Source organism: Oncorhynchus keta, chromosome 18 (assembly GCF_023373465.1).
Source record: "Oncorhynchus keta strain PuntledgeMale-10-30-2019 chromosome 18, Oket_V2, whole genome shotgun sequence".
Taxonomy (NCBI): domain Eukaryota; kingdom Metazoa; phylum Chordata; class Actinopteri; order Salmoniformes; family Salmonidae; genus Oncorhynchus; species Oncorhynchus keta.
Window position 1 is genome coordinate 22,496,144 of NC_068438.1, and position 27,929 is coordinate 22,524,072.

At 47.8% G+C, this 27,929-nt stretch overlaps 1 long non-coding RNA gene across 10 annotated transcripts; it reads left to right on the forward strand.

The window, feature by feature from the left end:
- The first annotated feature begins 1,151 nt into the window (after positions 1–1,151).
- LOC127908690 (uncharacterized) lies at positions 1,152–27,853 on the forward strand. 10 transcript variants are annotated; one of them, XR_008068063.1, is made up of 3 exons: positions 1,152–2,660; positions 23,837–25,869; positions 25,944–27,853. It is a non-coding gene; the product is annotated as an uncharacterized LOC127908690 (long non-coding RNA). The 10 variants fall into 10 exon arrangements; XR_008068067.1 differs by having other exon boundaries at positions 23,837–25,832; positions 25,907–27,853; XR_008068059.1 differs by having other exon boundaries at positions 23,837–25,721; positions 25,759–27,853.
- The last annotated feature ends 76 nt before the right edge of the window (positions 27,854–27,929 follow it).

Below are 27,929 nucleotides of genomic sequence, written 5' to 3' on the forward strand. Positions count from 1 at the left end.
ACCCTCAGTGTGGCAGACTATGAACCCAGAAGTTACTCCAGCTGCGGCAGGGTTCCCTCAGTGTGGCAGACTATGAACCCAGAAGTTACTCCAGCTTCGGCAGGACACCCTCAGTGTGGCAGACTATGAACCCAGAAGTTACTCCAGCTTCGGCAGGACACCCTCAGTGTGGCAGACTATGAACCCAGAAGTTACTCCAGCTTCGGCAGGGCTCCCTCAGGGTGGCAGACTATGAACCCAGAAGTTACTCCAGCTTCGGCAGGGCTCCCTCAGTGTGGCAGACTCTGAACCCAGAAGTTACTCCAGCTTCGGCAGGGCTCCCTCAGTGTGGCAGACTTAGAACCCAGAAGTTACTCCAGCTTCGGCAGGGCTCCCTCAGTGTGGCAGACTATGAACCCAGATGTTACTCCAGCTTCGGGCAAGAATCCCTCAGTGTAGCAGACTATGCACCCAGAAGTTACTCCAGCTTCGGGCAAGAATCCCTCAGTGTAGCAGACTATGCACCCAGAAGTTACTCCAGCTTCGGGCAAGAATCCCTCAGTGTAGCAGACTATGCACCCAGAAGTTACTCCAGCTTCGGCAGAACACCCTTAGTGTGGCAGACTATGCACCCAGATGTTACTCCAGCTTCGGGCAAGAATCCCTCAGTGTAGCAGACTATGCACCCAGAAGTTACTCCAGCTTCGGGCAAGAATCCCTCAGTGTAGCAGACTATGCACCCAGAAGTTACTCCAGCTTCGGGCAAGAATCCCTCAGTGTAGCAGACTATGCACCCAGACGTTACTCCAGCTTCGGCAGGGCTCCCTCAGTGTGGCAAACTATGAACCCAGAAGTTACTCCAGCTTCGGCAGGGCTCCCTCAGTGTGGCAGACTATGAACCCAGAAGTTACTCCAGCTTCAGCAGGGCTCTCTCAGTGTGGCAGACTATGAACCCAGAAGTTACTCCAGCTTCGGCAGGGCTCCCTCAGTGTGGCAGACTCTGAACCCAGAAGTTACTCCAGCTTCGGCAGGGCTCCCTCAGTGTGGCAGACTTAGAACCCAGAAGTTACTCCAGCTTCGGCAGGGCTCCCTCAGTGTGGCAGACTATGAACACAGAAGTTACTCCAGCTTCGGCAGAACACCCTTAGTGTGGCAGACTATGCACCCAGAAGTTACTTCAGCTTCGGGCAAGAATCCCTCAGTGTAGCAGACTATGCACCCAGAAGTTACTCCAGCTTCGGCAGGGCTCCCTCAGTGTGGCAGACTATGAACCCAGAAGTTACTCCAGCTTCGGCAGGGCTCCCTCAGTGTGGCAGACTATGAACCCAGAAGTTACTCCAGCTTCGGCAGGGCTCTCTCAGTGTGGCAGACTATGAACCCAGAAGTTACTCCAGCTTCGGCAGGGCTCCCTCAGTGTGGCAGACTATGAACCCAGAAGTTACTCCAGCTTCGGCAGAACACCCTTAGTGTGGCAGACTATGCACCCAGATGTTACTCCAGCTTCGGGCAAGAATCCCTCAGTGTAGCAGACTATGCACCCAGAAGTTACTCCAGCTTCGGGCAAGAATCCCTCAGTGTAGCAGACTATGCACCCAGAAGTTACTCCAGCTTCGGCAGGACACCCTCAGTGTGGCAGACTATGAACCCAAAAGTTACTCAAGCTTTGGCAGGACACCCTCAGTGTGGCAGACTATGCGTTAGAGTTTCGCACGCTAGCAGCGGAGGGTACCTGGAACTCGGAAGCGCGGCTCAACACATTCCTGCACCAATTATCGGAGGAAATAAAGGATGAGCTGGCAGCCCGGGAACTACCGAAGGATCTCGACTCACTCATTGCCTTAACCATCCGGATCGATGGACGGCTACGGGAACGTAGGAGGGAGAAGAGGTCTGATTGTGGTCCCAATCGCTCACTCAAGGATCCCACCTGGCATCTGGTGAACTCCGGAAGTCCCCGGTGTCTACGTCTCAGAGAGGATCCGAGCTTACCCGAGTCCCTCCAAGAGTCTCCAGAGACTACCAATTCACCTCTTCCTGAGCGAATGCAGCTCGGGAGGGCTGGGCTGTCTCCAGCCAAATGAGTATGCAGACTTGAGACCCAGAGTTGTCTGTATTGCGGTACTGCCGGTCATTTTGTGTTTACCTGTCCCTTCAGAAGACCTAGCTCCTTCGTTGGAGTGAGTACACTGGTGGGTCTGAAAGATAATTGTTCTTCTCCCCCTACTGCCCCCATCTCCATGCCACCCTGCTGTGGGGTGACTCGTCCAAGTCTCTCCAGGTGCTCTACTCGGGGGCCGATGTGATTCGCCTGGAGGTTACAATAGCGTCTGAGCTGGGCATCCCCACTCAACCCCTCTCCATTCCCAAGGATTTTAGAGTGCTGGACAGGTTCTGTATAGGCCGGGTCACCCACCAGACCACCCCCGTCAACCTACGAGTGTCGGGGAAACACAGCGAGACGATCCAATTCCTACTGGTTGAGTCTCCGCAGGTTCCCATGGTATTGGGATTCTCTTGGCTCCAGCGACACAATCCCTCCATTGACTGGGCTACTGGTGCCATCGGGGGCTGGAGTCCGTCCTGCCACACTCATTGCCTGACGTCAGCTCTGCCTGCCCCGGGACGTCTTCCTGTGGGCTTGGAAATTTCCCCGGACCTCTCCTCCACTATCAGGAATCAAGGTAAGACCCAAGTGCAGACTGTGTGAAGTAACAATGTTTATTGTAACCACAGGGGAAGGCAAACGACAGATCAAAGCAGGCAGGGGTCGATAATCCAGAGTAGAGGCCACAGGATGGCAGGCAGGCTCAGGATGGCAGACAGGGTCAGGGACAGGCAGAGTGGTCAGGCAGGCGGGTACAGGGTCAGGACAGGCAGAGTGGTCAGGCAGGCGGGTACAGGGTCAGGGACAGGCAGAGTGGTCAGGCAGGCGGGTACAGGGTCAGGGACAGGCAGAGTGGTCAGGCAGGCGGGTACAGGGTCAGGGACAGGCAGAGTGGTCAGGCAGGCGGGTACAGGGTCAGGGGACAGGCAGAGTGGTCAGGCAGGCGGGTACAGGGTCAGGACAGGCAGAGTGGTCAGGCAGGCGGGTCTAGGGTCAGGACAGGCAGAGTGGTCAGGCAGGCGGATACAGGGTCAGGACAGGCAGAGTGGTCAGGCAGGCGGGTACAGGGTCAGGACAGGCAGAGTGTTCAGGCAGGCGGATACAGGGTCAGGACAGGCAGAGTGGTCAGGCAGGCGGGTCTAGGGTCAGGACAGGCAGAGTGTTCAGGCAGGCGGGTACAGGGTCAGGACAGGCAGAGTGGTCAGGCAGGCGGGTACAGGGTCAGGACAGGCAGAGTGGTCAGGCAGGCGGGTACAGGGTCAGGACAGGCAGAGTGGTCAGGCAGGCGGGTCTAGGGTCAGGACAGGCAGAGTGTTCAGGCAGGCGGGTACAGGGTCAGGACAGGCAGAGTGGTCAGGCAGGCGGGTACAGGGTCAGGACAGGCAGAGTGGTCAGGCAGGCGGGTACAGGGTCAGGACAGGCAGAGTGGTCAGGCAGGCGGGTACAGGGTCAGGACAGGCACAGTGGTCAGGCAGGCGGGTACAGGGCCAGGACAGGCAGAGTGGTCAGGCAGGCGGGTACAGGGTCAGGACAGGCAGAGTGGTCAGGCAGGCGGGTACAGGGTCAGGACAGGCAGCGTGGTCAGGCAGGCGGGTACAGGGTCAGGACAGGCAGAGTGGTCAGGCAGGCGGGTACAGGGTCAGGACAGGCAGAGTGGTCAGGCAGGCGGGTACAGGGTCAGGACAGGCAGAGTGGTCAGGCAGGCGGGTACAGGGTCAGGACAGGCAGAGTGGTCAGGCAGGCGGGTACAGGGTCAGGACAGGCAGGGGTCAAAACCAAGAGGACGAGAAGAGAGACTGGAAAAAGCAGGGGCCTACTAACACCTCTCTCAGACCATAGTAAAGTCACAGTGTATCTGAGAATAGCAGAACCCAACCATGAAGCATCACGGCCCAATAAATTACATGGTACAAAACAGGCCTATAGACGGAGTGCAAACAGTACAGACATCTACCAAAAAGCAATTAGTAGCCAAAAAATACAATCTCTCCTGGACAACTTTTTAGCCTTAACATTCTCCTTCAGCAATGAAGGTGTAAATTTGGCTGTTTGGAACATAAACTTTATATTTGATAAATTAGCCTCCTTGGCTAACAGATAATGAAAAATGGTTTGATAATGATTTCAAAAATGTAAGAAAGTCATTGAGAAATATATCTAATCAAAAAACACAGAGAACCAGACAACAATAATATACGCCTTCAACATGGGTAACACTGAAGCAATACAAACACACCCTAAGAACAAAAAAGGAACAGCACATTAGAAATCAGATGGATGGAATTGTGGAATCCATATAATCAAACCACTTCTGGGAGAATTGGAATAAATTAAACAAACCTCATCATGAGGAATTGGCTATCCAAAATGGGGATATGTGGAGAAATCACTTTGCAAACCTCTACAGCAATATAACAAAAAGCCCAGAACAAAAAGATATACAAGAAACATTACAAATCTTTGAATTAGCAGTCAAAGACTGTGGATACCCCAATTACAGAAGAAGAATTATTGGAAAAACTATGCACTCTCCAACCCAAAAAGGCCTGTGGTGCTGATGGTATTTTAAATGAAATGATCAAATATACAGACCACAAATTCAAATTGGCTAAACTCTTCAACATTATCCTCACTGCAGGTATTTTCCCCGATATTTGGAACCAGGGATTGATCACACCAATCTATAAAAATGGAGACAAATTTGACCCAAATAATTACAGAGGAATTTGCATTAACAGCAACTTGGGGAAAATTCTCTGCAGTATTATAAATAGCAGACTATATAATTTCCTTGACGAACACAACGTCCTGAGCAGAAGCCAGATTGGATTTCTGAAAAAGTATCATACAACAGACCACATTTACACCCTCCACACTCTAATTGATAAACAAGTAAACCAAAACGAAGGCTAAATCTACTCGTGTTTTGTAGATTTCAAGAAAGCATTTGATTAAATTTGTCAAAAAGGTCTTTTTTTTATATAAACTAATATAAAGTAGTATTGGAGGGAAAACATGATTTTATTAAATCAATGTACACTAAAAACAAATGTGCGGTTAAACATTGGCAACAAGCAAACATACTTCTTCTCTCAGGGACTGGGAGTGAAACAGGGCTGCCCAATAAGTCCAACACTATTTAACATCTACATTAATGAATCGGCAAAAACATAGAACATCTACATAGAAGAATCGGCAGTACCTGGTATCACCAAAACACTGAAATTAAGTGTTTGCTGTACGCAGATGACCTCGTGCTGCTGTCTCCCACTAAAGAGGGGTTACAGCAGCACCTAGATCGTCTTCACAGGTTCTGTCAGACCTGGGCTCTGACCGTTAACCTAAAAAAAACAGATATAATGATATTTCAAAAAAGGTCCGGAAATAAGGATGACAAATATACATTCTATTTGGACACAGTTCTATTAGAACATATCAAAAACGACACATATCTAGGACTAACTATCAGCAACACAGGTAGCTTTCACATAGCTGTGAATGAGCTGAGAGACAAAGCAAGAAGAGCATTCTGTGCCATTAAAAGGAACATCAAAATCGAAAATACAATTAGAATCTGGCTCAAAAATGTTCAATCAGTTATAGAACCAATTGCTCTATATGACAGTGAAGTATGGGGCCCAATCTCTAACAATGAATTGAGCAAATGGGACAAACATACAATCGAAGTACTGCATGCAGAGTTTTGCAAAACTCTATTGCAAGTGCAAAGAAAGACTCCAAATAAGGCATGTAGATCGGAACTGGGCCAACCCCCCCCCCATTCGAATAGAAAAAAGAGACATCAAATTTTACATCCACCAAAAAACAAGTGACCCCAAAACATTCCTTCACACAGATCTACAATGTCAAGAGATGAGTCCCCTCAGCCAGCTGGTTCTGAGGCTCAGTTCACCAACCCAAACCAACCCCATAGAGGCTCAGGACAGCACTCAGAAAATCTGGCCCAACCAAATCATCACAAAATCAAAATAAAAATATATCACCTATTGGAAAGACACAACAAAAAATCTAAGTAAACTTCAATGCTATTTGTCTCTAAACAGACAGTACATGGTGGCAGACTATCTGATCACTGTGACTGATAGAAAACTGAGGAAAACATTGACTAGGTACAGACTCAGTGAGCACAGTCTGGCTATAGAGACAAACAGACAAACCTGGCTGCCCAGAGAGGACAGGATGTGCTCACTCTGCTCCAGGGGAGAGGTAGAGACAGAGCTGCATTTCCTATTATACTGTGACAAATACTCAGACCTAAGAGAATATTTCTCTCCCCATATTATAATTCAATACCAAGAATTTGAAACTATAAAAGATTAAGACAAAATAATATTTATTGGGTGAAAAGCCAAAATGTAAAGTTTTGGCAGCCAAATATGTGTCCTGCCACAACCTGAGGGACAGCCAGTGAAAAGTGCGAAGTAATGTCGATAATATTTCCCGTTTTGTTTTGTCTTTCATACCACGTCATGTGTCTTCTCAGTCATGTTGACACTGGCCTACTACCACGTCATGTGTCTTCTCAGTCATGTTGACACTGGCCTACTACCAGGTCATGTGTCTTCTCAGTCATGTTGACACTGGCCTACTACCATGTCATGTGTCTTCTCAGTCATGTTGACACTGGCCTACTACCACGTCATGTGTCTTCTCAGTCATGTGGACACTGGCCTACTACCAGGTCATGTGTCTTCTCAGTCATGTTGACACTGGTCTACTACCATGTCATGTGTCTTCTCAGTCATGTTGACACTGGCCTACTACCAGGTCATGTGTCTTCTCAGTCATGTTGACACTGGCCTACTACCAGGTCATGTGTCTTCTCAGTCATGTTGACACTGGCCTACTACCATGTCATGTGTCTTCTCAGTCATGTTGACACTGGTCTACTACCATGTCATGTGTCTTCTCAGTCATGTTGACACTGGTGTACTACCATGTCATGTGTCTTCTCAGTCATGTTGACACTGGTCTACTACCAGGTCATGTGTCTTCTCAGTCATGTTGACACTGGTGTACTACCATGTCATGTGTCTTCTCAGTCATGTGGACACTGGCCTACTACCAGGTCATGTGTCTTCTCAGTCATGTTGACACTGGTCTACTACCATGTCATGTGTCTTCTCAGTCATGTTGACACTGGCCTACTACCAGGTCATGTGTCTTCTCAGTCATGTTGACACTGGCCTACTACCATGTCATGTGTCTTCTCAGTCATGTTGACACTGGTCTACTACCATGTCATGTGTCTTCTCAGTCATGTTGACACTGGTGTACTACCATGTCATGTGTCTTCTCAGTCATGTTGACACTGGTCTACTACCATGTAATGTGTCTTCTCAGTCATGTTGACACTGGTCTACTGCCAGGTCATGTGTCTTCTCAGTCATGTTGACACTGGCCTACTACCATGTCATGTGTCTTCTCAGTCATGTTGACACTGGCCTACTACCATGTCATGTCTCTTCTCAGTCATGTTGACACTGGTCTACTACCATGTCATGCGTCTTCTCAGTCATGTTGACACTGGCCTACTACCAGGTCATGTGTCTTCTCAGTCATGTTGACACTGGTCTACTACCAGGTCATGTGTCTTCTCAGTCATGTTGACACTGGTCTACTACCATGTCATGTGTCTTCTCAGTCATGTTGACACTGGCCTACTACCAGGTCATGTGTCTTCTCAGTCATGTTGACACTGGTCTACTACCAGGTCATGTGTCTTCTCAGTCATGTTGACACTGGCCTACTACCATGTCATGTGTCTTCTCAGTCATGTTGACACTGGTCTACTACCATGTCATGTGTCTTCTCAGTCATGTTGACACTGGCCTACTACCACGTCATGTGTCTTCTCAGTCATGTGGACACTGGCCTACTACCAGGTCATGTGTCTTCTCAGTCATGTTGACACTGGTCTACTACCATGTCATGTGTCTTCTCAGTCATGTTGACACTGGCCTACTACCATGTCATGTGTCTTCTCAGTCATGTTGACACTGGCCTACTACCATGTCATGTGTCTTCTCAGTCATGTTGACACTGGTGTACTACCATGTCATGTGTCTTCTCAGTCATGTTGACACTGGTCTACTACCATGTAATGTGTCTTCTCAGTCATGTTGACACTGGTCTACTGCCAGGTCATGTGTCTTCTCAGTCATGTTGACACTGGCCTACTACCATGTCATGTGTCTTCTCAGTCATGTTGACACTGGCCTACTACCATGTCATGTCTCTTCTCAGTCATGTTGACACTGGTCTACTACCATGTCATGCGTCTTCTCAGTCATGTTGACACTGGCCTACTACCAGGTCATGTGTCTTCTCAGTCATGTTGACACTGGTCTACTACCAGGTCATGTGTCTTCTCAGTCATGTTGACACTGGTCTACTACCATGTCATGTGTCTTCTCAGTCATGTTGACACTGGCCTACTACCAGGTCATGTGTCTTCTCAGTCATGTTGACACTGGCCTACTACCACGTCATGTGTCTTCTCAGTCATGTGGACACTGGCCTACTACCAGGTCATGTGTCTTCTCAGTCATGTTGACACTGGTCTACTACCATGTCATGTGTCTTCTCAGTCATGTTGACACTGGCCTACTACCAGGTCATGTGTCTTCTCAGTCATGTTGACACTGGCCTACTACCAGGTCATGTGTCTTCTCAGTCATGTTGACACTGGCCTACTACCATGTCATGTGTCTTCTCAGTCATGTTGACACTGGTCTACTACCATGTCATGTGTCTTCTCAGTCATGTTGACACTGGTGTACTACCATGTCATGTGTCTTCTCAGTCATGTTGACACTGGTCTACTACCAGGTCATGTGTCTTCTCAGTCATGTTGACACTGGTGTACTACCATGTCATGTGTCTTCTCAGTCATGTGGACACTGGCCTACTACCAGGTCATGTGTCTTCTCAGTCATGTTGACACTGGTCTACTACCATGTCATGTGTCTTCTCAGTCATGTTGACACTGGCCTACTACCAGGTCATGTGTCTTCTCAGTCATGTTGACACTGGCCTACTACCATGTCATGTGTCTTCTCAGTCATGTTGACACTGGTCTACTACCATGTCATGTGTCTTCTCAGTCATGTTGACACTGGTGTACTACCATGTCATGTGTCTTCTCAGTCATGTTGACACTGGTCTACTACCATGTAATGTGTCTTCTCAGTCATGTTGACACTGGTCTACTGCCAGGTCATGTGTCTTCTCAGTCATGTTGACACTGCCCTACTACCATGTCATGTGTCTTCTCAGTCATGTTGACACTGGCCTACTACCATGTCATGTCTCTTCTCAGTCATGTTGACACTGGTCTACTACCATGTCATGCGTCTTCTCAGTCATGTTGACACTGGCCTACTACCAGGTCATGTGTCTTCTCAGTCATGTTGACACTGGTCTACTACCAGGTCATGTGTCTTCTCAGTCATGTTGACACTGGTCTACTACCATGTCATGTGTCTTCTCAGTCATGTTGACACTGGCCTACTACCAGGTCATGTGTCTTCTCAGTCATGTTGACACTGGTCTACTACCAGGTCATGTGTCTTCTCAGTCATGTTGACACTGGCCTACTACCATGTCATGTGTCTTCTCAGTCATGTTGACACTGGTCTACTACCATGTCATGTGTCTTCTCAGTCATGTTGACACTGGCCTACTACCACGTCATGTGTCTTCTCAGTCATGTGGACACTGGCCTACTACCAGGTCATGTGTCTTCTCAGTCATGTTGACACTGGTCTACTACCATGTCATGTGTCTTCTCAGTCATGTTGACACTGGCCTACTACCATGTCATGTGTCTTCTCAGTCATGTTGACACTGGCCTACTACCATGTCATGTGTCTTCTCAGTCATGTTGACACTGGTGTACTACCATGTCATGTGTCTTCTCAGTCATGTTGACACTGGTCTACTACCATGTCATGTGTCTTCTCAGTCATGTTGACACTGGCCTACTACCAGGTCATGTGTCTTCTCAGTCATGTTGACACTGGTCTACTACCAGGTCATGTGTCTTCTCAGTCATGTTGACACTGGCCTACTACCATGTCATGTGTCTTCTCAGTCATGTTGACACTGGTCTACTACCATGTCATGTGTCTTCTCAGTCATGTTGACACTGGCCTACTACCACGTCATGTGTCTTCTCAGTCATGTGGACACTGGCCTACTACCAGGTCATGTGTCTTCTCAGTCATGTTGACACTGGTCTACTACCATGTCATGTGTCTTCTCAGTCATGTTGACACTGGCCTACTACCATGTCATGTGTCTTCTCAGTCATGTTGACACTGGCCTACTACCATGTCATGTGTCTTCTCAGTCATGTTGACACTGGTGTACTACCATGTCATGTGTCTTCTCAGTCATGTTGACACTGGTCTACTACCATGTAATGTGTCTTCTCAGTCATGTTGACACTGGTCTACTGCCAGGTCATGTGTCTTCTCAGTCATGTTGACACTGGCCTACTACCATGTCATGTGTCTTCTCAGTCATGTTGACACTGGCCTACTACCATGTCATGTCTCTTCTCAGTCATGTTGACACTGGTCTACTACCATGTCATGCGTCTTCTCAGTCATGTTGACACTGGCCTACTACCAGGTCATGTGTCTTCTCAGTCATGTTGACACTGGTCTACTACCAGGTCATGTGTCTTCTCAGTCATGTTGACACTGGTCTACTACCATGTCATGTGTCTTCTCAGTCATGTTGACACTGGCCTACTACCAGGTCATGTGTCTTCTCAGTCATGTTGACACTGGTCTACTACCAGGTCATGTGTCTTCTCAGTCATGTTGACACTGGCCTACTACCATGTCATGTGTCTTCTCAGTCATGTTGACACTGGTCTACTACCATGTCATGTGTCTTCTCAGTCATGTTGACACTGGCCTACTACCAGGTCATGTGTCTTCTCAGTCATGTTGACACTGGTCTACTACCATGTCATGTGTCTTCTCAGTCATGTTGACACTGGCCTACTACCATGTCATGTCTCTTCTCAGTCATGTTGACACTGGTCTACGACCATGTCATGTGTCTTCTCAGTCACGTTGACACTGGTCTACTACCATGTCATGTGTCTTCTCAGTCATGTTGACACTGGCCTACTACCATGTCATGTGTCTTCTCAGTCATGTTGACACTGGCCTACTACCATGTCATGTGTCTTCTCAGTCATGTTGACACTGGCCTACTACCATGTCATGTGTCTTCTCAGTCATGTTGACACTGGTCTACTACCAGGTCATGTGTCTTCTCAGTCATGTTGACACTGGCCTACTACCATGTAATGTGTCTTCTCAGTCATGTTGACACTGGTCTACTTCCATGTCATGTGTCTTCTCAGTCATGTTGACACTGGCCTACTACCAGGTCATGTGTCTTCTCAGTCATGTCGACACTGGCCTACTACCATGTCATGTGTCTTCTCAGTCATGTCGACACTGGTCTACTACCATGTCATGTGTCTTCTCAGTCATGTCAACACTGGTCTACTACCATGTCATGTGTCTTCTCAGTCATGTCGACACTGGTCTACTACCATGTAATGTGTCTTCTCAGTCATGTTGACACTGGTCTACTGCCAGGTCATGTGTCTTCTCAGTCATGTTGACACTGGCCTACTACCATGTCATGTGTCTTCTCAGTCATGTTGACACTGGCCTACTACCATGTCATGTCTCTTCTCAGTCATGTTGACACTGGCCTACTACCATGTCATGTGTCTTCTCAGTCATGTTGACACTGGCCTACTACCAGGTCATGTGTCTTCTCAGTCATGTTGACACTGGTCTACTACCAGGTCATGTGTCTTCTCAGTCATGTTGACACTGGTCTACTACCATGTCATGTGTCTTCTCAGTCATTTTGACACTGGCCTACTACCAGGTCATGTGTCTTCTCAGTCATGTTGACACTGGTCTACTACCAGGTCATGTGTCTTCTCAGTCATGTTGACACTGGCCTACTACCATGTCATGTGTCTTCTCAGTCATGTTGACACTGGTCTACTACCATGTCATGTGTCTTCTCAGTCATGTTGACACTGGCCTACTACCAGGTCATGTGTCTTCTCAGTCATGTTGACACTGGTCTACCATGGCATGTGTCTTCTCAGTCATGTTGACACTGGCCTACTACCATGTCATGTGTCTTCTCAGTCATGTTGACACTGGCCTACTACCATGTCATGTGTCTTCTCAGTCATGTTGACACTGGCCTACTACCATGTAATGTGTCTTCTCAGTCATGTTGACACTGGTCTACTGCCATGTCATGTGTCTTCTCAGTCATGTTGACACTGGTCTACTACCATGTCATGTGTCTTCTCAGTCATGTTGACACTGGTCTACTACCATGTCATGTGTCTTCTCAGTCATGTTGACACTGGTCTACTACCAGGTCATGTGTCTTCTCAGTCATGTTGACACTGGCCTACTACCAGGTCATGTGTCTTCTCAGTCATGTTGACACTGGTCTACTACCATGTCATGTGTCTTCTCAGTCATGTTGACACTGGCCTACTACCATGTCATGTGTCTTCTCAGTCATGTTGACACTGGCCTACTACCATGTCATGTGTCTTCTCAGTCATGTTGACACTGGCCTACTACCAGGTCATGTGTCTTCTCAGTCATGTTGACACTGGCCTACTACCATGTCATGTGTCTTCTCAGTCATGTTGACACTGGTCTACTACCATGTCATGTGTCTTCTCAGTCATGTTGACACTGGCCTACTACCAGGTCATGTGTCTTCTCAGTCATGTTGACACTGGTCTACTACCATGTCATGTGTCTTCTCAGTCATGTTGACACTGGCCTACTACCATGTCATGTGTCTTCTCAGTCATGTTGACACTGGCCTACTACCATGTCATGTGTCTTCTCAGTCATGTTGACACTGGCCTACTACCATGTAATGTGTCTTCTCAGTCATGTTGACACTGGTCTACTACCATGTCATGTGTCTTCTCAGTCATGTTGACACTGGTCTACTACCAGGTCATGTGTCTTCTCAGTCATGTTGACACTGGCTTACTACCAGGTCATGTGTCTTCTCAGTCATGTTGACACTGGTCTACTACCAGGTCATATGTCTTCTCAGTCATGTTGACACTGGTCTACTACCAGGTCATGTGTCTTCTCAGTCATGTTGACACTGGCCTACTACCAGGTCATGTGTCTTCTCAGTCATGTTGACACTGGTCTACTACCATGTCATGTGTCTTCTCAGTCATGTTGACACTGGCCTACTACCATGTCATGTGTCTTCTCAGTCATGTTGACACTGGTCTACTACCATTGCTTTAATATATTGTTGTTCTCATTAATATTGTTGTTGTAGTTGTTGTTAATGGTAATCCCATGTTCACTACTACTATTATTATTGCTGTTGGTCCCACCATTTATTTATATATAAATATGTATGTATATATTATATATATAAATATATATTTGTATTAAATATTTTATTTTTCAATATGTATACTTTGACAATGTAAGTAATAATGAACTTGCCATGTCAATAAAGCCAATTGAATTGAATTGGTAAAGCCACTTTGATGTTCTGGGGTTCTTTCCGTACGTATTGAGCACCCACCCCATCCCCTGTGTCATTTTCTTTCCACATCACTAGTGAATCTTTTTCTTCTCTTTCTCTCTCTCTCCCCCCAGCATGGCTCTGTTCATTCCTCCTTGTTGCAGGTTACATGCACATCATCTGCAGTGGGGGAGACCCCACAGGGCTCAGCATTCACCAACAGAGCTCCTGCTGCACCACCTCCCATCATCCCCTCATCCCCACCTCCCCTCATCACCACCTCCCATCCCCATCTCCATCATCCCCACCTCCCATCATCCCCTCATCCCCACCTCCCCTCATCACCACCTCCCCTCATCCCCACCTCCCCTCATCACCACCTCCCATCATCCCCTCATCCCCCCTCCCCTCATCACCACCTCCCATCATCCCCTCATCCCCACCTCCCCTCATCACCACCTCCCCTCATCCCCACCTCCCCTCATCACCACCTCCCCTCATCCCCACCTCCCCTCATCACCACCTCCCATCCCCACCTCCCCTCATCACCACCTCCCCTCATCCCCTCATCCCCACCTCCCATCATCCCCACCTCCCCACCTCCCATCATCCCCACCTCCCCTCATCACCACCTCCCATCCCCACCTCCCCTCATCCCCACCTCCCCTCGTCACCACCTCCCCTCGTCACCACCTCCCCTCATCCCCACCTCCCCTCATCCCCACATCCCCACCTCCCCTCCCCACCTCCCCTCATCCCCACCTCCCATCATCCCCTCATCCCCTCATCCCCTCATCCCCACCTCCCCTCATCCCCACCTCCCCTCATCCCCACCTCACCTCATCACCACCTCCCCGCATAACCACCTCCCCTCATCCCCACCTCCCTCATCCCCACCTCCCCTCATCACCACCTCCCCGCATCACCACCACCCATCATCCCCACCTCCCCTCATCCCCACCTCCCCTCACCCCCTCCCCTCATCACCACCTCCCATCATCCCCACCTCCCCTCATCCCCACCTCCCATCATCCCTCCACCTCCCATCATCCCCACCTCCCATCATCACCACCTCCCATCATCACCACCTCCCATCACCATCTCCCATCCCCACCTCCCCTCATCACCACCTCCCCTCATCCCCACCTCCCCTCATCACCACCTCCCATCCCCACCTCCCCTCATCCCCACCTCCCATCCCCACCTCCCCTCATAACCCCCTCCCCTCATCCCCTCATCCCCCCCTCCCCTCATCACCACCTCCCATCCCCACCTCCCCTCATCCCCCCCTCCCCTCATCACCACCTCCCATCCCCACCTCCCCTCATCCCCACCTCCTCTCATCACCATCTCCCATCCCCACCTCCCCTCATAACCACCTCCCCTCATCACCACCACCTCCCATCCCCACCTCCCCTCATCCCCACCTCCCCTCATCACCACCTCCTATCCCCACCTCCCCTCATAACCACCTTCCCCTCATCCCCTCATCACCACCTCCCCTCATCACCACCTCCCATCATCACCACCTCCCCTCATCACCACCTCCCCTCATCACCACCTCCCATCCCCACCTCCCCTCATCACCACCTCCCATCCCCACCTCCCCTCATCACCACCACCTCCCATCCCCACCTCCCCTCATAACCACCTCCCCTCATCCCCTCATCACCACCTCCCCTCATCACCACCTCCCATCATCACCACCTCCCCTCATCACCACCTCCCCTCGTCACCACCTCCCATCCCCACCTCCCCTCATCACCACCTCCCATCCCCACCTCCCCTCATCACCACCACCTCCCATCCCCACCTCCCCTCATCACCACCTCCCATCACCATCTCCCATCACCACCCCTCATCACCACCTCCCCTCATCACCACCTCCCCTCATCCCCACCTCCCCTCATCACCACCTCCCATCCCCACCTCCCCTCATCACCACCTCCCATCATCCCCTCATCCCCACCTCCCATCATCCCCTCATCCCCACCTCCCCTCATCACCACCTCCCATCCCCACCTCCCCTCATCCCCACCTCCCCTCGTCACCACCTCCCCTCGTCACCACCTCCCCTCGTCACCACCTCCCCTCGTCACCACCTCCCCTCATCCCCACCTCCCCTCATCCCCTCATCACCACCTCCCATCCCCACCTCCCCTCATCCCATCATCCCCTCATCCCCTCATCCCCTCATCCCCTCATCCCCACCTCCCCTCATCCCCACCTCCCCTCATCCCCACCTCCCCTCATCACCACCTCCCATCCCCACCTCCCCTCATAACCACCTCCCCTCATCCCCTCATCACCACCTCCCCTCATCACCACCTCCCATCATCACCACCTCCCCTCATCACCACCTCCCCTCATCACCACCTCCCATCCCCACCTCCCCTCATCACCACCACCTCCCATCCCCACCTCCCCTCATCACCACCTCCCATCACCATCTCCCATCACCACCTCCCATCCCCACCTCCCCTCATCACCACCTCCCCTCATCACCACAACCTCCCATCCCCACCTCCCCTCATCACCACCTCCCATCACCATCTCCCATCCCCACCTCCCCTCATCACCACCTCCCATCCCCACCTCCCCTCATCACCCTCTCCCATCATCACCACCTCTCATCCCCTCACTCTCACAGAAAAGAACACATCAGTATTCTGCATTGCTTCTCCTCATCCCATCTCTCTCTGTCTCTCTATCGCTCTCTCTCTGTCTCTCTTTCTCTCACTTTATTTCTCTCTCTCCCTCTCTCTCTTGCACACACCCATCTTGTAGCCCCTACTCTCATGGTGACACACTCTGACACACACACACACATACACATCTAATCTCTGGAGCTATAGGCTTTACCTGCATTGGGGGCCTCCCGAGAAGAAGCTATGTATCGGAGGATGCATGGCTCTCGACCTTCGCCTCTCCAGAGTCCGTACGGGAGTTGCAGCAATGAGACAAGACTGTAACTACCGATTGGGGAGAAAAGGGGGTAAAAGTAAAATATATATATATATATATATATATTACATTGACCATTGTTCCCCTCTATCTGCAGAGCAGCACAACAAAAGAGAGCCAATATATATACTGTATGAATGAGTAGATGTTTTATTTTACTTGTCATGCTTGGTAAACAACAGGTGTAGACTAACAGTGAAATGCTTACTTTACGGGCCCTTCCCAATAATGCAGATATTTCGGGTTTGATTAACTATTTAGCAGTCTTATGGCTTGGTGGTTCCAGATGGTTCCTGATGGTTCCAGACTTGGTGCACCCGTTCCGCTTGTCGTGCAGTAGCAGAAAGAACAGACTATGACTTGGGTGGCTGGAGTCTTTTTCGGACCTTCCTCTGACACAGCCTGATATAGAGGTCCTGGATGGCAGGGAGCTCGGCCCCAGTGATGTACTGGGTCGTACACACTACCCTCTGTAGCGCCTTGCTTTTGGATGCAGCCAGTCAGGATGCTCTCAATGGTGCAGCTGTAGAACTTTATGAGGATCTGAGGGCCCATGACAAATCCTTTCAGTCTCTTGAGGGGGAAGAGGCATTGTCATGCTCTCTTCATGACTGTGTTGGTGTGTGTTGACCACGATCATTCCTTAATGATGTGGACACCGAGGAACTTGTAGCTCCACTACAGCCCGTGGATGTGGATGGAGGGCATGATCGGCCCTCCGTTTCCTGTGGTCCACGATCAGCTCCTTTGCCTTGCTGACTTTAAGGGAGTGGATATTATCCTGGCACCACACTGCCAGGTCACTGATCTCCTCCTTATAGGCTGTCTCATCGACATCGGTGATCAGGCTAACCAATGTTGTGTCGTCAGCAAACTTAATGATAGTGCTGGAGTCATGCGCAGCCAGGAGATGGAGATGGGGGTGTGAGCAGGTGGTTCTGGGTAGGGGTGATGTTGTGGATGTTTATGTACATCTGTATGTTGTTGTTTGTACGGTACTATCGATACTAATGAGAGAAAATATAAACTATTCATTTATAACCTCCTCTACTTAGCTCCTCTCTGCCTCCCTCTCCTCTCTGTCTCCTCCTTCTCCTCAGCCCCTTTCTGCCACCCTCTCCTCTCCTCAGCTCCTGTCTGTCTCCCTCTCCTCTCCTCAGCTCCTGTCTGTCTCCCTCTCCTCTCCTCAGCTCCTGTCTGTCTCCCTCTCCTCTCCTCAGCTCCTGTCTGTCTCCCTCTCCTCTCCTCAGCTCCTGTCTGTCTCCCTCTCCTCTCCTCAGCTCCTGTCTGTCTCCCTCTCCTCAGCTCCTGTCTGTCTCCCTCTCCTCTCCTCAGCCCCTTTCTGCCACCCTCTCCTCTCCTCAGCTCCTGTCTGTCTCCCTCTCCTCTCCTCAGCCGCTGTCTGTCTCCCTCTCCCCTCCTCAGCCCCTTTCTGCCACCCTCTCCTCTCCTCAGCTCCTGTCTGTCTCCCTCTCCTCTCCTCAGCTCCTGTCTGTCTCCCTCTCCTCTCCTCAGCTCTTCTTTGCTTCCTTCTCCTCTCTTCAGCTCCTCTGCCTCCCTCTCTTTAGCTCCTCTGCCTCCCTCTCTTTAGCTCCTCTGCCTCCCTCTCTTTAGCTCCTATCTGCCTCCCTCTCCTCTCTGCCACCCTCTCTACTCCTCAGCTTCTCTCCTCCCCATAGCTCCTCTCCTCTCTGCCACCCTCTCCACTCCACTTGTGCGTCTCCCTATGGGACTCCCAATCACGGCCAGTTGTGATACAGCCTGGAATCGAACCAGGATCTGTAGTGACGCCTCTAGCACTGAGATGTAGTGCCTTAGACCGCTGTCCTACTCGGGAGCACCAGAAATCAGGCAGCCATGATCTTCAAGACGTGACTGACTGACTGCCCATTCCTTGGCACCGGTGAGGAGAGTTGAGAGAAACACCATAGTCAGTGTAGCTAGTCATCATCGCCGCACTACTCGTCAGTATCCCACACGGGGTAGATTAGAATGCTGCTGTACTGTACCTTCATGTTGCTAACTCCTGTCACTGAGTCATATAGCTAACATAGACAGTTACCAATGACAAACTGTGTAGGTGTGTTTGTCATTAATGTAAGACATAAACACCTTTGCTAAGGGTATAGACTCCTTCCTTCCACTGACTCATGATGAGACAAAGTTAAATTTGGAGAAAGTAGTCACCAAGTCTGACTCAGCTGATGACAAATTATTGCCTAGCAACTAATAGTTTTAAAACCATGTAGCGATGCTCTCTGATCTTCAATAATTAGAAAATGTCTCATCACATTTTCTCATTTCTCTTGTCTGCATATCTGATATTTCAGATGTGTTTCCTGTCAAGAATATGAGAGACTGAGTTTATGGCTTAAGATGGAGGGAGTGTGTGATGGAGAGAGGGTGGAGAAGGAGAGATGAGGGAGTGTGTGATGGAGAGAGGGTGGAGAGGGAGAGATGAGGGAGATGGGGGAAGTGTGTGATGGAGAGGGAGAGATGAGGGAGATGGAGGAAGTGTGTGATGGGGAGAGGGTGGAGAGGGAGAGATGAGGGAGATGGAGGAAGTGTGTGATGGGTGAGGGAGAGATGAGGGAGATGGAGGAAGTGTGTGATGTGGAGAGGGAGATGGAGGAAGTGTGTGATGTGGAGAGGGAGATGGAGGAAGTGTGTGATGTGGAGAGGGAGATGGAGGAAGTGTGTGATGGGGAGAGGGTGGAGAGGGAGATGAAGGAAGTGTGTGATGGGGAGAGGGTGGAGAGGGAGATGAAGGAAGTGTGTGATGGGGAGAGGGAGATGGAGGAAGTGTGTGATGTGGAGAGGGAGATGGAGGAAGTGTGTGATGTGGAGAGGGAGATGGAGGAAGTGTGTGATGGGGAGAGGGTGGAGAGGGAGATGAAGGAAGTGTGTGATGGGGAGAGGGTGGAGAGGGAGATGAAGGAAGTGTGTGATGGGGAGAGGGTGGAGTGGGAGATGGAGGAAGTGTGTGATGGGGAGAGGGTGGAGAGGGAGATGGAGGAAGTGTGTGATGTGGAGAGGGTGGAGAGGAAGTGTGTGATGGGGAGAGGGTGGAGAGGAAGTGTGTGATGGGGAGAGGGAGATGGAGATGGAGAAAGTGTGTGATGGGGAGAGGGAGATGGAGGGAGAGGGAGATGGAGATGGAGAAAGTGTGTGATGGGGAGAGGGTGGAGAGGGAGATGGAGGAAGTGTGTGATGGGTAGAGGGTGGAGAGGGAGAGATCAGGGAGATGGAAAGTGAGAACACTGGCATCAAGGAAATAGGTCAGCCTTTCATCTGCACCTATTCTCCAGGGGAAAGAGAGATGGGAGGGAGAGAAAGTGGAGGGATTGAAAGCTCTGAGTGAAAGGCAGGAGTGTAGTGTGTTTATGAAATGCTTCGATGAAAATGTATTTAATTGTTTCCATCGACCCATAAATGTCACTGTCCACAAACACAGCGCCTCAGAACATAAACACATTTTTCTATAAAACTGTAATGTAAGTGACCTCAGAACATAAACACATGTTTCTATAAAACTGTAATGTAAGTGACCTCAGACATTTTGCTTTCACTTGTCACGGTCCCCAGTTTCAGTTCCTGAGGTGAAATCATTTTGGGTTCCTCTCAGAAATACCAAATGATATGTATGAGGGCACCTGCTGGTAAGAAACAAATATTACAAGCCTTAGAGTTATGAAATTCAATTTGATTCGCTGCTGAATCCCTGATGAATTTCTCCTGGATCTGCATAATATAACCAGATGTTATGCCCTTGTAAGCTATTCAGGCCATTCTCATCCAATGTTCCTTTGTCACTCATCACTTCCTCCTCTCCTATAAGTTGGACCTCTGTGACCCAGCACAGCACATGACTCATCTTGATGAGTCACCCCCCTCCCTTCTCCCTTCCCCACATGCACAAGCACATGCTCACACATCATTGTATTATCTTCCCTGGCTAACCTTGAAAGAGAAAGGTGTTGGTTTTTATAAAGCTTTGCGATCTCTCTCTCTTTAACACGTCTACCTGCTGTATATATGTAGGTAGGTATGTATGTATGCATGTATGTATGTATGTATGTACTGTATGCATGTAAGTATGTAGTTATGTTGTATGTTGCCTTGTAGGTATGCCAGTATGTATGTAGGTATGTATGCATTTTGGTAGGTAGGTAGGTATGTATGTATGTATGTACTGTATGTGTGTATGTAGGTATGTATGCATGTCGATATGGAGGTAGGAAGGTATGTATGTATGTATGTGTGTAGGTAGGTAGGTAGGGACATAGGTAGGTAGGTAGGTAGGTAGGTATGTATGTACTGTATGTATGTGTGTATGTATGTATGTACTGTACTGTGCATGTGTGTGTATGTACGTGTGTATGTAGGTAGGTATGTATGTGTGTGTGAACTGTATGTAGGTATGTATGTATGTACTGTATGTGTGTATGTAGGTATATGTGCATGTCAGTATGTAGGTAGGTATGTATGTGTGTGTGTACTGTATGTGTGTATGTAGGTATGTATGCACTGTATGTATGTACTGTATGTGTGTGTATGTAGGTATATATGTATGTACTGTATGTGTGTATGTAGGTAGGTATGTATGTATGTACTGTATGTGTGTGTGTATGTAGGTATGTATGCATGTCAATATGAAGGTAGGTATGTATGTGTGTACTGTATGCATGTACTGTATGTGTGTATGTAGGTATACAGTGGGGCAAAAAAGTATTTAGTCAGCCACCAATTGTGCAAGTTCTCCCACTTAAAAAGATGAGAGAGGCCTGTAATTTTCATCATAGGTACACTTCAACTATGACAGACAAAATGAAAAAAAAAATCCAGAAAATCACATTGTAGGATTTTTAATTAATTAATTAATTTGCAAATTATGGTGGAAAATAAGTATTGGGTCTAAATGATCACAAGAACAGTGAGCAAAAATCACAGAACCACACGGGGGGACCTAGTGAATGACCTGCAGAGAGCTGGGACCAAAGTAACAAAGTCTACCATCAGTAACACACTACGCCGCCAGGGACTCAAATCCTGCAGTGCCAAACGTGTCCCCCTGCTTAAGCCAGTACATGTCCAGGCCCGTCTGAAGTTTGCTAGAGAGCATTTGGATGATCCAGAAGAAGATTGGGAGAATGTCATATGGTCAGATGAAACCAAAATATAACTTTTTGGTAAAAACTCAACTCATCGTGTTTGGAGGACAAAGAATGCTGAGTTGCATCCAAAGAACACCATACCTACTGTGAAGCATGGGTGTGGAAACATCATGCTTTGGGGCTGTTTTTCTGCAAAGGGACCAGGACGACTGATCCGTGTAAAGGAAACAATGAATGGGGCCATGTATCGTGAGATTTTGAGTGAAAACCTCCTTCCATCAGCAAGGGCATTGAAGATGAAACGTGGCTGGGTCTTTTAACAATGATCCCAAACACACCGCCCGTGCAACGAAGGAGTGGCTTCGTAAGAAGCATTTCAAGGTCCTGGTGTGGCCTAGCCAGTCTCCAGATCTCAACCCCAGAGAAAATCTTTGGAGGGAGTTGAAAGTCCGTGTTGCCCAGCAACAGCCCCAAAACATCACTGCTCTAGAGGAGATCTGCATGGAGGAATGGGCCAAAATACCAGCAACAGTGTGTGAAAACCTTGTGAAGACTTACAAAAAACATTTGACCTCTGTCATTGCCAACAAAGGGTATATAACAAAGTATTGAGATAAACTTTTGTTATTGACCAAATGCTTATTTTCCACCATAATTTGCAAATAAATTCATAAAAAATCCTACAATGTGATTTTCTGGATTTCTTTTTCTAATTTTGTCTGTCATAGTTGAAGTGTACCTATGATGAAAATTACAGGCCTCTCTCATCTTTTTAAGTGGGAGAACTTGGTGGCTGACTAAATACTTTTTTGCCCCACTGTATACCTACATACACACATACAGTACATACATACACACATCATTTTGACCCACGGGGTGAGATCTTGCATGGAGCCCCAGATCGAGGGAGATTATCAGTGGTCTTGTATGTCTTCCATTTCCTAATAATTGCTCCCACAGTTGATTTCTTCAAACCAAGCTGCTTACCTATTGCAGATTCAGTCTTCCCAGCCTGGTGCAGGTCTACAATTTTGTTTCTGGTGTCCTTTGACAGCTCTTTGGTCTTGGCCATAGTGGAGTTTGGAGTGTGACTGTTTGAGGTTTGTGGACAGGTGTCTTTTATACTGATAACAAGTTCAAACAGGTGCCATTAATACATGTAACGAGTGGAGGACAGAGGAGCTTCTTAAAGAAGAAGTTACAGGTCTGTGAGAGCCAGAAATCTTGCTTGTTTGTAGGTGACCAAATACTTATTTTCCACCATAATTTGCAAATTAATTAATTAATTAAAAATCCTACAATGTGATTTTCTGTTTTTTTTTTTTCATTTTGTCTGTCATAGTTGAAGTGTACCTATAATGAAAAGTGGGAGAACATTTTTAAGTGGGAGAACTGGTGGCTGACTAAATACTTTTTTGCCCCACTGTATATGTATGTACTGTATGTGTGTCTAAATGGCCTGATCTTTGGGATAGATGGGTTCTTATGATTACTATTAACTGCAGATTGACAATTTCACTTCACCAATTTGGACTATTTTGTGTATGTCCATTACATGAAATCCAAAATAAAAAATATATTTAAATTACAGGCTGTATTGCAACGAAATAGGAAAAACACCAAGGGGGATGAATACTTTTGAAAGGCACTGTATGTATAAGTCCTCTTTAAGGGGGGTCAGATTGATCAGATTGATCTCAGTGGTACATCTGGTTTTATTTGACAACCATCCGATATAGACTTCTGTACCTACTGAGGATCTAGTCACAAATTTAGACAACTTCTTCCTATCAGATGTATTACATTGATTTAGGAGAACATTTTGTATCAGTGTTTTAACTTTGTTAAAGATTGCTATTTTTAACAGTACTTTGTGTATTCCCTTGGCTCATATTCCTCTTTTTGAAGAGAGGTTTACTGATTTCACCATTAGATGTCAGTCTAGGCCTGAAGGAAATGTTTACACTGTAGGAACATATACTTTGACATTCTCGCAAAGCAAACTAATTCAAAAAGATTCCTTGACCGGGGCTTGCTTTAATTATTAATATGATTTCTTCTTCCTCTCCTCTAGAAGCATCCAACCAGGAGTCATCTCTAGCCAGGAGTCATCTCTAGCCAGGAGTCATCTCTAGCCAGGAGTCATCTCTAGCCAGGAGTCATCTCTAGCCAGGAGTCATCTCTAGCTTGACTTAGATAGCTTAAGGCCAGGAACTTGGATCTACATGGAGAGGAGGGCAGGATGTGTCCTTACACTTCACTATGGACTGACTGCGGTTGCTACACAACATAACACCTTTCCTGATAATGTGGGCTCCTACAGATTCAAAAGCTAATGTTCTATCTTCACTCAAGGGACTAAAAACAAACACCCCCAACACCAACGAACCACTGTCTTATGATTTGGTCTTATGATTCTAACACTGGCGACAAATATGAAATGTAACAGGGCCTAAATGTTCTGTGGGGGTTAAAAACATCCTCATTTTGTCTGTGAATCATTGTACTGTATTTGCCCACTTGTTGAAATGGAATCCATATTTGTAGCACATTCCTTTAGTGACAGTTCTCTTTAAGATAGTGGATAGATAGCATAATTGCTATGGGAACATCAGATATGGCTGTGATAGGAGATAATTTAGTGTTATGATCCAAACCACCGCTGGCAGGCTTGTTGGCTGCTGCCGCACAGCTCTCACCACACCACCAGTCCTGGGTGTGTAATCACTCTCTGGTCAACCTCACAACCTCACTGGAAGGATATGCCAACACACCCTTTATAGGAGTGCATATCTTTATGGTGTCTCTCAAGCTCTCCTATTTTCCCTAGTATTGAAATTAGGAAACCATGAAATCATTTGAATCACCAGTTACTTTTGGCATCATGTACAGTCATTGATGATCAGGGTGGTACCGTGGGGCACATTGGAAAAGCAATTTTCTTAAAAAACGTGTCTCTTTCTTCCAAATATTACGCTTTCAAAAAAGCACCTCTTGTCTGTGAGCCATATATGATCGGCCATTACCTTTATAGTGCTCTACTTTTGCCCAAGACCCATAGGACTCTGGTTGAAAGAAATGCACTATATAGGGCATAGTATGTCATTTGGGATACACACCCAGTGTCCTCTACTGAGCCAGTGTCCTCTACTGAGCCGGTGTCCTCTATTGAGCCGGTGTCCTCTTACTGAGCCAATGTCCTCTTACTGAGCCGGTGTCCTCTTACTGAGTCGGTGTCCTCTTACTGAGTCGGTGTCCTCTTACTGAGTCGGTGTCCAATACTGAGCCGGTGTCCTCTACTGAGCCGGTGTCCTCTTACTGAGCCAATGTCCTCTTACTGAGCTGGTGTCCTCTTACTGAGTCGGTTTCCTCTATTGAGCTGGTGTCCGATACTGAGCCGGTGTCCTCTACTGAGCCGGTGTCCGATACTGTGCCAGACCAGTTGGAATGGGTTTGGTGGGGAGAGGCAAAGAGATAGGTAGTTGTTGAGTGATCTAATGGCTCCACTCATTGAGGTAGTTGTTGAGTGATCTAATGGCTCCACTCATTGAGGTAGTTGTTGAGTGATCTAATGGCTCCACTCATTGAGGTAGTTGTTGAGTGATCTAATGGCTCCACTCATTGAGGTAGTTGTTGAGTGATCTAATGGCTCCACTCATTGAGGTAGTTGTTGAGTGATCTAATGACTCCACTCATTGAGGTAGTTGTTGAGTGATCTAATGGCTCCACTCATTGAGGTAGTTGTTGAGTGATCTAATGGCTCCACTCATTGAGGTAGTTGTTGAGTGATCTAATGACTCCACTCATTGAGGTAGTTGTTGAGTGATCTAATGACTCCACTCATTGAGGTAGTTGTTGAGTGATCTAATGGCTCCACTCATTGAGGTAGTTGTTGAGTGATCTAATGGCTCCACTCATTGAGGTAGTTGTTGAGTGATCTAATGACTCCACTCATTGAGGTAGTTGTTGAGTGATATAATGGCTCCACTCATTGAGGTAGTTGTTGAGTGATCTAATGGCTCCACTCATTGAGGTAGTTGTTGAGTGATCTAATGGCTCCACTCATTGAGGTAGTTGTTGAGTGATCTAATGGCTCCACTCATTGAGGTAGTTGTTGAGTGATCTAATGACTCCACTCATTGAGGTAGTTGTTGAGTGATCTAATGACTCCACTCATTGAGGTAGTTGTTGAGTGATCTAATGGCTCCACTCATTGAGGTAGTTGTTGAGTGATCTAATGACTCCACTCATTGAGGTAGTTGTTGAGTGATCTAATGACTCCACTCATTGAGGTAGTTGTTGAGTGATCTAAAGGCTCCACTCATTGAGGTAGTTGTTGAGTGATCTAATGGCTCCACTCATTTGGCTTTGAATATGTTGAAATAAAGGATTCTTCATGTTTGATATGAGGTATGTAGAGAATCATTTAAGGTATAAGTTAATGTATGTATATGTGTCACCCAGTGTGCCAAATGTATAAGGAAATGGCTGTGTGGGTTTGTTTGGGTGTGTGTGTTTGTGTGTGTGTGTGCGAGCGACTGCGCGTGACCTGTGGTCTGGCTGTTCTTGCAGCATGGCCAGAGTCACGTCCTCATGCCTTCAGCCGGTGGGAATGTGGTGAGTTTGGTTGAGACCAGCTCATAAACTACTGCACCCTGGCACCATCACACTTCCCCTGCTGACAAGGAAGCAGAGACCGAGGGGGAAGCCACACAGGCAGCCAGCGACCAGCGGAGAGGCCAGGGGCTTTTTTCTTCTCGCATGCTGTTGCTGTTTCAGTCCCACACACAAGGCTTCTCAGCTGACCCAAGGATCAAGACCTTTAGCTGTTGGCTTTTGTGGTGCAGTGTAGTTGTCTCTGTGACCAGTTTCACTTCACCTGACACACACACACAGAAACAATGATGCTTTCTCTCATGAAAGCACATTTGTTAAGAGATTTTATTTGGGTGTGAGTGCATTAATGTATCCTGTGATAAAGGTTTAATAACGAGGATCAAACGCTAGTCATTTTGCTCCATCATCAGTTTTCCATCAGTGATCTCAGCCTCTTCTGAACCCCAAGGTTGTATTCATAGTCTGTTTGTCTGATGGAAAGCCAAGATATGACTCACTACTATACCCTTTTTTAAAAGATAACATTTTGTGAGGATGTGGATTGGTTCTTGGTCATGAAGTAGTATGGTTAACAATTGTCACTGATTATGAGACCAGTGGACAACATGGGTTCCATTAAAGACTGCAGTAATGTCAACCAAAGGTCATACTTTATTTTTGCAAAGAGAACACTAAAACAAAAAGTGTCTACATCTGCTAATGTAAAAACGTTGTGCAGAGTAAAACTGATAGAAGTGAAAGTAGGTATGAGAGCGTGACTGTGAATGAGACCTTTTGTCCTGGAAGAGGTAGCAGAAGTGGGGTTGTCTGGTGTGTGGTTAGCTAGCTCTGCTGTGCTATTGTCAATGTGGAAGTACCTCTGACCTCTGCCCTGTCAGTGCACTCTCTGTGGGGGTCACGCGGTTGGTTGCAGCGACGGCCAACCGTCATTAAAAGAGAACCCAAATCAGTGGTGGGATGATTGGATGTTCTCTGCGTCATTATAGTCTATGGAACACTACTGTACCACAAGTGTAAGTCATCTATGACACGTCCCATTTTCTATCAAATGGAGGCTAAAAGTAGGCTTTAGGATTTAGCATATATATATATTCACAGAGGGAGATATTGTATAGTGTGACAGTGTTTGCCAAACGCCATGTTGTATGTTGAGGATGTGTTTAACCCCACTATAGCTGTGACTTGTTTTGTTTGTCTGGAATGACTGTGGGTCCTCATGGTCTGGAGGAAACCCACTGTGATTGGCAGGGAGACGGTGTGGGTGGTGCGTGTGTTTGTGTGTGTGTATTTTGTGCATGTGTGCGTGCATCTATGCGCTCCTTCGTGCTTGTGTCTGTTTGTATGTGTGTGTATCTGTGTGTGTGTGTGTGTGTGTGTGTGTGTGTGTGTGTGTGTGTGTGTGTGTGTGTGTGTGTGTGTGTGTGTGTGTGTGTGTGTGTGTGTGTGTGTGTGTGTGTCTGAGTGTCAGGAAAGAGGCTCCTGGCTTCAGCGCGTCATAACAATTCCCAGGGGCCCAGTTCCAGTCCCTGTCCTGGCCCCAGCATTGCTGC